Here is a 13,726-nt window from a genome sequence, read left to right as displayed (position 1 = left end):
AAAAAGTACTGGCCTGAGTAAATTAATACTCATAGGATTGGGTAAAAAACAGCCACATTGTAAACCACAGTTAAAACTTCCTAATATTACATTTCTTTCACTATTAAAACATATTCTTTTGCTGTCTGTTGGTTTGTTTTAAGATTAAGACTTTTGGCCATTTTAATTTAAACAAGGGACTTAACTTAAAGAAGGGACTTCCCAGCTGGCACTAGTGATAAAGAACCCGCTTGCCAATACAGGAGACTTAAGAGACATGGTTCAATCCCTGAGTCGGGAAGATCCCTGGAGGAGGAAATGACAATCCACTCCAGTATTCCTGAATGGAGAATCCCATGGACAGAGGAGCCTGGCAGGCTACAGTCCATAGGGTCGCAAAGAGTTGGACACAACTGAAATGACTTAGCAGCAGCTAACTTGAAAACTTAAAAATATCCATTGAGATACAGGTTACATATAACAAAGCATACCTAATTTAAGTATATCATGATTTCATAGATTTTGATAAAGGTACACACTCATATATACTCTGCTACAACCAAAATATGGGTATTTCTTTCACTCCAGCAAAAGTTTCTTTGTGTTCTTTGGCAGTCAATCACCTTCCTCTTACTCCTAACTCTAAGCAACCACTGTTCTGCTTTAAGTCACTATAGATCATTTTGCTTGTTCTAGAATATCTTGCAGTGAAATCACATATCCATTCTTTTGTATCTGGCTTCATTTGCTCAGTGTGATGGTTTTTGGATTCCTCCAGCTTGATGGGGTAATCAATAGTTATTAAAAAAAAAATCACTAAGTAGTACTCTGTTGCATGAATTGTATGAATATACAAAAATTTACTTATTTATCTGTTTAGCTTATGATGGATGTTTGAGTTGTTTTCCAGTGTGGTACAATTTTGAACAAATGTGCTATGAATACTTCAGTTCAGTCGCTCAGTCATGTCCGACTCTGCAACCCCATGAATCGCAGCACGCCAGGCCTCCCTGTCCATCACGAACTCCCAGAGTTCACCCAAACTCATGTCCATTGAGTTGGTGATACCATCCAGCCATCTCATCCTCTGTCATCCCCTTCTCCTCCTGCCCTCAATCCCTCCCAGCATCAGGGTCTTTTCCAATGAGTCAGCTCTTCCCATGAGGTGGCCAAAGTATTGGAGTTTTAGCTTCAGCATCAGTCCTTCCAATGAACACCCAGGACTGATCTCGTTTAGGATGGACTGGTTGGATCTCCTTGCAGTCCAAGGGACTCTCAAGAGTCTTCTCCAACACCACAGTTCAAAAGCATCAATTCTTTGGTGCTCAGCTTTCTTCACAGTCAACTCTCAAATCCATACATGACTACTGGAAAAACCATAGCTTTGACTAGACGGACCTTTGTTGGCAAAGTAATGTCTCTGCTATTTAATATGCTCTCTAGGTTGGTCATAACTTTCCTTCCAAGGAATAAGCATCTTTTAATTTCATGGCTGCAATCACCATCTGCAGTGATTTTGGAGCCACAAAAAATAAAGTCTGACACTGTTTCCAGTTTCCCCATCTATTTCCCATGAAGTGATGAGACCAGATGCCATCATCTTAGTTTTCTGAATGTTGAGCTTTAAGCCAACTTTTTCACTCTCCTCTTTCACTTTCATCAAGAGGCTTTTTCGTTCCTCTTCACTTTCTGCCATAAGGGTGGTGTCATCTGCATATCTGAGGTGATTGATCTTTCTCCCAGAAATCTTGATTCCAGCTTGTGCTTCTTCCAGCCCAGCGTTTCTCATGATGTACTCTGCATATAAGTTAAATAAGCAGGGTGACAATATACAGCCTTAACTCACTCCTTTTTGTATATGTATTTTTGTGGACTTATATTTTAGCTCTTCAGGGTAGATTGCTGTATTATGTAGTACACATATATTTAACTTTGTAAGAAAGTGCCAAAGAGTTCTCCAAAGTGATTGTGTCATTTTATACTGGCATATGTTGTGTATGGAAGTTTTCACTGCTTTCCATCTGTGCTAATACTAAAGATTGTCAGTTTGTTTTAATTTATGAGTGTAAGAAGGTATCTCAGTGTGGTTTAATTTTCATTTCTTAGATGACTAATGATGAAGAGCAACTTTCCAAGCGGTTTATTGGCCACTGATATCCTTTTCTTTGTAAAGCACTTTGTCTATTTTTAATTTAATTGGGATTTTTGTCTTTTTATTATTGTGTCATAAGGGGTTTCTTAAGAAATATATTCTGGACACAAATTTTTTCTCCGATATGTGTATTATAAATATACTTTCCCAGTCTGTAGCTTACCCTTCATTTTCATAATTTTCATGTGAAGAGCAGATAATTTTTAATTTTATAAATTTCAATTTATTAAGTTTTTATGGTTAGTTCTTTTTATGGCCTATTTAATATTTGTCTAGCCACATATCAATTTTTTTCAGATTTATTTTAGAATCTAATACTTTTAGCTTTGTGTTTAGATCTATATTTTATATCAAATGAATGTTTTATTTAGTATAAGGATTGACATATTTATAGTTCTATATAGATATTCATTTGCTTTATCAACTTTTGTTGAAAATACTCTTTGAATAACTTTGGCAACTTTTTCAACTCTCAGTTTCCCAGATAGGAGAGCCACTGGCTCTAAACTATTCTTTTGAATTGAACAACAAGTTTATTCTTACTGTTAAAACATTGTTTCAATTACAGTAGCTCCACTTTAAAAACAACTCTTTACTATTTAAGAGTTTTTTTTTTACTTTTCCTAATACATTTGGAATGAGCTTGCCAAATACTATGAAGAATCCTACCAAGATTATGGTTAAAATTATACTGAATTTATAGTACAGTTTAGGGAGAATTTTGCCATTCTAATTTTATTGAGTCTTCTTTTTTTTTTAATTGAGTCTTCTAATTCATATACATAATATAGCTATTAAGATCTTTGTCTCAATAATCTTTTGTAACAGTTCATACATATTTTGAAAAATTTATGACTAGTATTTTTATGTTTTAGTGTTATTGAAAATGGTATTTTTGAGACTCATTTTTCTGTTGTTTACTCTTAGTATATAGAATACAATTGACTTTTACATACAGATTTTGCATTCCAACAAATAACTAAAAAGCCTTGATAAATTTTTCTTTTAATTATTATAATTTTTCTCCCTAGATTATTTGATTTTAGAAAGCAAATTACAATGAAATCTGTGAATAAAGATAATAAAGACAGTTTGCTTCTTTTTTCAGATCAGTCCTGGATGTTCATTGGAAGGACTGATGTTGAAGCTGAAACTCCAATACTTTGGCCACGTGATGCGAAGAACTGACTCATTTGAAAAGACCCCAATGCTGGGAAAGATTGAGGACAGGAGGAGAAGGGGATGACAGAGGATAAGACAGTTGGATGGCATCACTGACTCAATGGACATGGGTTTGGGTAGGCTTTGGAGTTGGTGATGGACAGGGAGGTCTGGTGTGCTGCAGTTCATGGGGTCACAAAGAGTCGGACACAACTGAGCGACTGAACTGAACTGAACTGATTCCTTGGGTCTTTTTCACACCTTAATTCACTGGAAGACATCCCTCCCACCAAGTTGAGGTAAGAACAGGTATTTTTACTTTGTTCTTAATCTTAAGAACATATTATATGTTTTATAATGAATTGTGACAGTAATTGTAGGTTTTTAGTAGATACTTTATCAATTTTGAAGAGTTACTTTCTATTCCTAGTAATTTTTAAATCAATGATATTCCACATTATCAAATGAAGTTTTCTGCAACAATTCTGATTATGACTTTTCTCCTTCATTCTGTTAATTTCATTCAAATACCTGGAATAAACTCCATTTGGTCATGATGCATATTTCTTTCACCATAATGCTGGATTCAATTGGCTAATATTTTGTTAAAGATTTTGGCATGTATGTATAGGAGCTGTAAGTCTCTAATTTTTCCTTTTTTGCTTTATTTTTGGTCTGATACTACTATCAGAGTCATAGGGTAAAATGTCTAATACAATGTACCAATAAACCCTTGTGTGCGTGCTGTCTTTTGAGTAATATTTTAAATTGTGAATTCAGTTTATTTTGTAAATATAAAACTATTCTGTGTTTCTTAATGCTTTTTGTCTCCATTTGTGTCTTAGGAAGAATTTGCCCTTTTGGTTATAATTTGCCAAATTTTTTGGTATAAAGTTGCTCATAATATTACTCATTATCCTTATAAATTATATAGTATTGGTAGTGATACCTTCTATTACATTTCTAATGTGAACCATTGTGTTATCCAGCTTTTGTCCTTAATGAGTCTATCTATATGTCCATAAATATTGTAGACTGTGAATAGCCTAGCTTTAGTTTAATTGATATGCTATACTGTTTCTCTGCTTTATACTTCCTTAGTTTCTACTCATTTTTATTTTTACTTTCTTTGTATTTACCTTCTGTTTAATTTACTCTTTTTTCCTCCTAACTTCTTAATATGGACACTTAATATCTTTTGATTCTTAAACATCCACATTTCCTCTGGAATATTTAGAGATGTGTTATTTAATTTGGTAGAATTGGGGAATTTTTCAGAAATATTTTTAACCTAATATCAGAATCAACATCATGTCTATCCTGGTTTTGGTTACACATTCCATCTCTAGTACAGTATTGGGATGGACTATAAAAGAATATGAATTTCAGGAAGTAAAGTTCACTAGGGACTGTCTTTGAGGCTAGCTACCACAGTAGCATACATATTCCACACTATGGTTAAAGATGAATTGACCCTTTGTCCTTATATAAGATCTCTATGTCTGAAAATATTTCTTGTTCTGAATTGCACTTTGTCGTATAGTAACATAGAACTCTAGCTTTCTTATGATTAGTGTTTTCATGTTATATGTTTTTTATATACTTTCCCTTGAAAATATGTATATCTTCATATTTTAATTACATTTTTTATGGGCATTATATAATTGGATTGATTTTCAATTCAGTTGTAGACCACTTACAATTAATGTAGTTATTAGTATGATTGAATTTAATTTTACAACATGGTTATTTGTTTTCTTTAGTTCCTACTGCAATTTTCTCATTTTTATTCTTTTTTGCCTTCTAATGATTGATTGTTTTTAGTATTCAATTTTATCTTTATTATTGTCTTTTGTTTAGAAGGTATCTTCAAATATATTATACCAGTTAACATACAATGTAGAATTTTTTCTCTTTCCCCCTCTTCCCTTTTATTGCTATCATGTTTTCTCTGTATGTTATTAATTTCAGATACACTGATACTCTTTTTTTGTCTTTTGCTATAAACAGTCAATTATCTTCTAAAGGAATTTAAAATGAGGGAAAGCTATGTTTTTATTTTCCAAGTATATTTACCGTTTCAGGTACTCTTTGTTTCCTTAGTGTGGATCCAGATTTCTATTTAGGCCATTTATGGATTCAAGTGTCCAATTGGATCATATTCCTTTAATCTAAAGAACATCATTTTTCTGTCTTTGTAGTGCATTTTTGTCTACTGATCTCATCATCTATGTGGATTCTAGGTCTTTTTAAAAAATATATTTTTTTCATCCTTAATATTGTTCATATTTTCTTACTTCTTCACATATCTAGTAATTTTTTATTGGATGCTAGACATTATAATTATTATATTGTTGAGTTCTTAATTTTTTTTGCTGTCTTTAAAGAGTATTTAGTATTATTTTGAAAAATAGTTCAGTTTTCCTGTTGATCAGCTTGGTTATTTGGTTTATTTTTAAGTTTTCTTGTGACAGCTACACTACTGTTTTAACTCGATTCTAGTGCTGCTTTGGCCTTGCTCATGTGAGGTATCTATCAAAGTCCTGAATGTTAATTGAAGTCTTTCTCACTATGACTGGTTAAAATTTAAACATTTCTCAGCCCTGTGTGAGGTCTTAGAATTTTTAGTTCATAATTCCCCATATTAGTTCTTTTTCTAATACTTATGCCCAGCTGCAAGTCATTTCACAGTAGCACATGTGCCTCTGAGAATTCAGGGGGAAAAAACAAATTCTAGGAACTTTATAGAACCATTTATTTGCATATTTCCCTCCTCCCTAATATTGTGCCCCACACAAATTCTGGCCAATTTAGCTTTGCTGAATTCTGAACTTCAATCTTTTTAACTTTGCAAAGCCAATACGTTTGCTTGGGTTCCCCTTTCAGGTTGTGCCTTTAAACAGAAAGTCAGGAAAATTCTAGAATGTATCCCATTTTTCTTTTTTCAGGGATCACAGCCCTGGGCTACCAATAATGTTGTGTCTAAGAACAACTATTTCATGTTTTTGTTCAGTTTTCTAGTTGTTTACAGCATAAGTCATGTCTGATCTATGTACTTCCACATGGCCAGAGTAGAAGTTCTCTTTTACATTTTTACGAAATTTTAAGTTCAGTGAACCTAAATTATGCAGAATATTAACTGATAATTGTATTTTTCAATATTCACTTTTGGGGAAACCTAAACAATTACAGTTTAAAGGGACTATAGCAAATGGTGAATGAGATGAAATTTATTAGCGAGTCTGTATCGTAAGCTGCAGTGTTGTCCCCTGCTTAGACGTAATGTCCTAGGTAAATATAATTCACTGAATTTTAAAATAGTCTCTTGAGATTTCCATATTATCAACCAACCAAGAAATGGAGATGGAATATTCCACTGAAGTTTAAATAAAACAAAATTTAAGGAAAAACATTAATGGATTTTTTTATAATATGGCAACTCAAGTCCTTTACATTGTAACAAATTTATTAAAGAAAAGAGCCAAAAGGAAGAGTGAAGAAAATAGAAAGGACATAACAGTTTTCTGAATAAGATTACAGAAATAATAAAATATATGATGAATATGAGACAATGAAAGGAGGAGCAGAAGTTTTAAAAGCAAAAGAAAAAATTAGGGGACACTTTAACCAAGATATTCAGAAGTGAATTACTTAACTACAAAATTCTATCCATTCCATTTGTGAAACATTCACATGGTGTGACTTGAAGCTCCCTGTAGAGAGAGGTGAGAGAAGACAGCAGGTTCATAGGAAGGAAGGCAGGTCAGACTTAGCAGAAAGAACATGAGTGAAGCATGAAAGTAAGAAAGTGCAAGGTGAGTTCTGGGAATGATAATAAAACCAGTTGGGCTACAATGACGGGGAGTACTATAACATAGAACTGGAAAAGATGAGATAAATTGGGGCCAGATTATATAGGCCTTTGAATACCAGGCTGAGAATTTGCTGTTCTTTTTGGTTAAAATGGGGAGTCACTGAAGGTTTTTGAGTAGGGGAGTGAACTGACCTTTGGGTCAATTACTCTGGCTGAAATGTGTAAAGTAGATTGGAAGAGGGAGCGAATAAAAGTGGAGAGACACCCTGGGAGGCTATTGAAATAGATCAGGTGACAAGTAATGAGAACCTGAACTATGGGAGTAGCAGTAGGACTGGAAAGAAAAGGATGAATTCAAGATATCTTTCATGGGTCAAATCTATGGGGCATAGTAACTAATGAGATCTGAGGGAGCTGTTAAAAAAGATTCTGAGATTTTTTTAAGCCTGAGTTACTGAGTAAGTAGGGAAATAAGGAGAGAAAGCATATTTGAGTGGTTGTAGGTGTATGTGTGGGGGATATTGGTGGTGGTGATTTTTATGGTGGGTGGTTTGTGCAGAGGAGATGATGAGTTGGATTTTGATATGCTGTCCTTATGAGTGGTGGTGGGTAACAATTTTCAGAGAAATAAATAGAAAAAAATAATTCTAGTGCTAAAAAGACTGCACTTAGCCTATAGTTGACACTCAATAAATATTGACTGAACCAATCTTTATTAATTACAATTGACATTTTTCACTCATTCACTCAACAGATATTTATTGAACAACTACTATATTCCAAGCACTGGTCTAGATAATGAGAGATATCATGGTTTTCAACAGAAATGATATTTCCTTTATGGAATACATAGTCTTCTGGAAAAGAGACAATTAAATAAGCATTTAAAATAAACAACTTGTGTATTGCTTTAGCTAAAGTACCACTTTATATGTAAGAACCTGTCCAAGTATAGAATGTACGAGGGATGTTTCTCAAATGAATATTTGAATCAACTGAAAGATTGAGCAGGGATTAGCCAGGTGTAAAGGGGTGGGGTGGAGTCCAGGCAGAGGAAATCTAAGTTGCAAAAGGCCAGAGTAATAAAGTTGAGGTCTTCTGAGGAACTGAAAAAGATTCATTATGGTTGAGTAATAGAATATGAATAAAGAAAGATAGAGAATTGGTATGGGCCAGTTCATAAAGGGTCTTAACTACCTTTTCAAGACTTTGTATTAAGAACAATTAAGAATTCACTGAGGGCTTTGGGAAAGAAACAGCATGACCACACTTTCATGTTCTAAAGATTCATTAACTGTACACCCAGAGGAAAACTATTGACTGTGCCCTCAGGAGTTCACATACAAACAGATAGAAACAATGTAATAAGATAAGGCCTACTGAGTTAAAAATGCTATTTACATTAGCCTAGATCACTGACCTAGAGCCAGATATCCTGGAATGTGAAGTCAAGTGGGCCTTAGAAAGCATCACTACGAACAAAGCTAGTGGAGGTGATGGAATTCCAGTTGAGCTATTCTAAATCCTGAAAGATGATGCTGTGAAAGTGCTGCACTCAATATGCCAGCAAATTTGGAAAACTCAGCAGTGGCCACAGGACTGGAAAAGGTCAGTTTTCATTCCAATCCCAAAGAAAGGCAATGCCAAAGAATGCTCAAACTACTGCACAATTGCACTCATCTCACATGCTAGTAAAGTAATGCTTAAAATTCTCCAAGCCAGGCTTTAGCAGTATGTGAACCGTGAACTTCCAGATGTTCAAGCTGGATTTAGAAAAGGCAGAGGAACCGGAGATCAAATTGCCAACATCCATTGGATCATGGAAAAAGCAAGAGAGTTCCAGAAAAATATCTATTTCTGCTTTATTGAATATGCCAAAGCCTTTGACTGTGTGGATCACAATAAACTGTGGAAAATTCTGAAAGAGATGGGAATACCAGACCACCTGATCAGCCTCTTGAGAAATTTGTATGCAGGTCAGGAAGCAACAGTTAGAACTGGACATAGAACAACAGACTGGTTCCAAATAGGAAAAGGAGTTCGTCAAGGCTGTATATTGTCACCCTGCTTAACTTATATGCAGAGTACATCATGAGAAATCCTGGACTAGAAGAAACACAAGCCGGAATCAAGATTGCCAGGAGAACTATCAATAACCTCAGATATGCAGATGACACCACCCTTATGGCAGAAAGTGAAGAGGAACTCAAAAGCCTCTTGATGAAAGTGAAAGTGGAGAGAGAAAAAGTTGGCTTAAAGCTCAATATTCAGAAAACAAAGATCATGGCATCCAGTCCCATCACTTAATGGGAAATGGATGGGAAAACAGTGGAAACAGTGTCAGACTTTATTTTTCTGGGCTCCAAAATCACTGCAGATGGCGACTGCAGCCATGAAATTAAAAGACGCTTACTCCTTGGAAGGAAAGTTATGACCAACCTAGAAAGCATATTCAAAAGCAGAGACGTTACTTTGCCAACAAAGGTTCGTCTAGTCAAGGTTATGGTTTTTCCTGTGGTCATGTATGGATGTGAGAGTTGACTGTGAAGAAAGCTGAGCACCAAAGAATTGATGCTTTTGAACTGTGGTGTTGGAGAAGACTCTTGAGAATCCCTTGGACTGCAAGGAGATCCAACCAGTCCATTCTGAAGGAGATCAGCTCTGGGATTTCTTTGGAAGGAATGATGCTAAAGCTGAAACTCCAGTACTTTGGCCACCTCATGCAAAGAGTTGACTCGTTGGAAAAGACTCTGATGCTGGGAGGGATTCGGGGCAAGAGGAGAAGGGGACGACAGAGGATGAGATGGCTGGATGGCATCACTGACTCGATGGACGTGAGTTTGAGTGAACTCTGGGAGTTGGTGATGGACAGGGAGGCCTGGCGTGCTGCGATTCATGGGGTCGCAAAGAGTCGGACACGACTGAGTGACTGATCTGATCTGATATTCATTAGACAAGTATAAAATTCTATAGGAACACAGGTAAGAGGGCAATTTATATTATCTATAGAAAAGCAAAAGACAAAGTCACTCAGTCATGTCTGACTCTTTGTGACTCTGCAGACTGTAGCCTGCCAGGCTTCTGTTCATGGAATTCTCCAGGCCAGAATACTGTAGTGGAAAATCATTCCCTTCTCCAGGGGCTCTTCCCAACCCAGGGATCGAACACAGGTCTCCCACATTGCAGATGGATTCTTTACTGTCTGAGCCCTTAACTATAGAAAGGGAAGTGTTAAAAAAGACTTAAGTAAGGCTATTTTGAACTGGGCCTGGAAAGTTAAATAGTTGAAATAAATAAATACCCAAATACATTTTCATTTATAACTTTTAAGATCTCTCATTTGTGTCTAAATACTCCTTTTTCTGTCACCAGTTTTCTATCATAGTATTCGTTTTTTAATTTGTATTTCATGTTGTAAGTTTGAAATGTAAAGGTATTTGAATATGTGTAAGAGAAGCTACCTATCCAGTTACCAGCTTATTCAAGTCACAACTATTTACCAATATTAAAAAAAGTATTTCAATATGTTAACAATTGGTCCACCTTTTTCAAGAAGTATGTATTTCCTATTGTTAGTGCCAGAGGTAAACTCAGTTCTCTGTCTTGTCTTGTACCCAGGGATTTGGCTCACTCCTCTGCCCTTCCCAGATCCCTTGCAATTAGGCTGTGTTGTTTGAGTTCAGTAGATTACCTCAATGGAATATCCTTTACTTCCAGACTTGACCTGGTAAAGGTCCCACAAGAATGGTCACATTTTTCTATCTTCACTCATTGGTTTAGTAAATGCAGATGGTCCAACAGAGGACTCCATAGAGGTCCCGGGAAATGATGGGGCTGTAAAATAGGAGGAACTTGGGTGATTGAGTCACAGCTTGGATGACAGTTGTCTGTTTGTGAGCATCACTCAGCCATCATTAGTCTATGAATTTAGAGAGAAATTATTGTATTAGATTCAAGCCCCTTAAAATTGGGCATGGTTTGCGAGTTGAAAATTGGTTTCAAGTCACTGAAATTTGGAAGTTAACACAAATAGTGTTAATTTCCTTGACTAATATAGTCCTATATCACTTCTTTAGTGCTTGTAAGACTTTGAGTGCTGCTCCAGGTGTTAAGTCTCTGATACGAGACTTTACTACTAGAACTCCTTGAGATTTTCTCCCCTTATCTCCAAGGATATAATATCTATTCTTTACACAGTCAGTGAGTATAGTATCAGTGCTGATTCTTAGGAACTTTGGCTAAATCTTTGTAATGCCATTTATTAACTAGTCTCTGTGTGTGCTCAGTCCCTCAGTCATATCCAGCTCTTTGTGACCCTGTGGACTGTACTCTGCCAGGCTCCTCTGTCCATGGAATTTTCCAGGCAAGCATACTGGAGTGTGTTGCTATTCCTTACTCCTGGGAATCTTCCCAATCCAGGATTGAACCCATGCCTCTTGCTTTTCCTCCTTTGGCAGGCAGGCGTTTTACCACTGGGAAGCCCCTAGTTGGCACCTGCTGCTAAGTCGCTTCAGTCGTGTCCGACTCTGTGCGACCCCAGAGACGGCAGCCCACCAGGCTCCCCCGTCCCTGGGATTCTCCAGGCAAGAACACTGGAGTGGGTTGCCATTTCCTTCTCCAATGCATGAAAGTGAAAAGTGAAAGTGAAGTCGCTCAGTCGTGTCTGTCTCTCAGCGACCCCATGGATTGCAGCCTACCAGGCTCCTCCATCCATGGGATTTTCCAGGCAAGAGTACTGGAGTGGGGTGCCATCACCTAGTCCTCATGATTTAAAGATTCATCTTAGCTCCAAGTCCAATAACTTGACAGCTATTCTTGTTCTTGAATTTACTTCAGTTATAAAGTCCTTTACATTTTCCAAAGGAAACTACACTACTGTATTTAAGGCCTTTCACATTTTTAACTCTTCCAAATATATTCTTAGATTTTAAGTTACTTCAGTTCTTTAGGTAGCTTTTTGCTGAGATTTTTAGCTGACGTCCCTTCTAGCTTCTGGATTTTCTTCTAAGTTGGTCCTGGTCTACAGTAGTTTAAAAATCCCCATCTTCTCAGATCTAAGTTGTGCACCACCGGAGTTAAGTTGATGTGCTTTTACAATAAATTATTATTAGCTATGAATTAATTTCCTTAGTTTTGTTCCTGTAGTGTATCAAATTATTTGAACTTTTCTATCTCTGTTTTGGAGGTCTGTCTTGTACACTTGCATCCAATAGTTTGTTTTTCATTTTCTATCTGAAATACTCAACCATGTTGTCAGCTTTGTTTCTCTCATAATTTTGTCTACTTTTTCTTCTGCCTCCTACCTCCTAGGGTTAGATTTTCTGTCTTCTAAAACATGTATTTTTATCTTCTAGTTTTTGTATCTTCTCTAGTCTTTTCTTCACTTTCTTTTACTTCTGTCTTCACAGTTTTCTTCTTCAGATTTCTAATCTTCTTTCTCCAAATCCTGATCCTACTATTCCTAATTAATAAATTCCATCAACTTTAGCAAATAAAGTCTTAAGATCTGGTAGTCTTCAAATGATGCAATTTTTACTGTGCTATGAATTTGAAGACATATTTCTTAAATTAATTAGTCTAGTTAATATTTATTGAGCAGACATTAAATCAAATGATGCATATTTTCTGCCTTGGTGTGCCAGACATTAGGTTGTGTGGTAGATAAATCACAAAAGGATTATCTCTTATAACAAAAATAGGCTTACATTGACATAAAACACAGCAAATGTTAGCTTTTTGTAGTTACAAACATTATCTGGTGAACAATGCTTATTAAAGAGGTAGGTTCAGTATGACTTGGTTACACATAGATGTGGGATCAATATTAGTATTAGCTTTCATAGATCTTTCTCAAATAACCAGGCACATTGTTAAGAAAACTAAAACTTGAAGTGTACAAGAAAAATAAAAATTTTTTCTAGCCAGAAATTTTCAGCAAATATTACACTTTGCATTTAGATGGGATCAGATCAGATCAGATCAGTCGCTCAGTCATGTCCGACTCTTTGCGACCCCATGAATCGCAGCATGCCAGGCCTCCCTGTCCATCACCAACTCCCAGAGTTCACCGAGACTCACGTCCATCCAGGCAGTGATGCCATCCAGCCATCTCATCCTCTGTCGTCCCCTTCTCCTCTTGCCCCTAATCCCTCCCAGCATCAGAGTCTTTTCCAATGAGTCAACTCTTTGCATGAGGTGGCCAAAGTACTGGAGTTTCAGCTTTAGCATCATTCCTTCCAAAGAAATCCCAGGGCTGATCTCCTTCAGAATGGACTGGTTGGATCTCCTTGCCGTCCAAGGGACTCTCAAGAGTCTTCTCCAACACCACAGTTCAAAAGCATCAATTCTGTGAGTATTGTGGGTTCAGTTCATTTTTGGCTAGTTCCTTGGTCTGACTTATATTTCTCAAGATCTATAGGCCCCTTCCTATGTAGTTGGTACTAACCACAGGGTTTTAATCTATTGCCTGTAGCTTCCAAGGTGGTTCCCTCTGTTATAGCTTCTTCTGTTTGCTGGTCTCTTCAGTGTCTGGTTTCCGTCCTGACACACACACAGAAAATAAATAAATAAATAAATAAAAATGAAGAATATGGACAAAGAAATAAAATTGCCTATAAATG

The 13,726-nt window shown here is 36.2% G+C and overlaps 1 long non-coding RNA gene across 6 annotated transcripts in view; it reads left to right on the top strand.

The window, feature by feature from the left end:
• LOC147374287 (uncharacterized) overlaps window positions 1-13,726 on the top strand; it is a 272,383-nt gene that overhangs the window by 39,175 nt on the left and 219,482 nt on the right. For all 6 annotated transcript variants that reach the window (XR_015163233.1, XR_015163235.1, XR_015163231.1 and 3 more), the window contains exon 2: window positions 3,240-3,591. This is a non-coding gene — a long non-coding RNA (uncharacterized LOC147374287). The remainder of the gene's footprint in view (window positions 1-3,239; window positions 3,592-13,726) is intronic.

The sequence above is a fragment of the Bos grunniens genome, chromosome 4, assembly GCF_055505025.1.
Source record: "Bos grunniens cultivar Pamir isolate PY7600 chromosome 4, Bosgru_T2T1.0, whole genome shotgun sequence".
NCBI classification, from domain to species: domain Eukaryota; kingdom Metazoa; phylum Chordata; class Mammalia; order Artiodactyla; family Bovidae; genus Bos; species Bos grunniens.
Note: the sequence above shows the minus strand (reverse complement) of the source record. Positions and strands in the feature narration are given on the sequence as shown.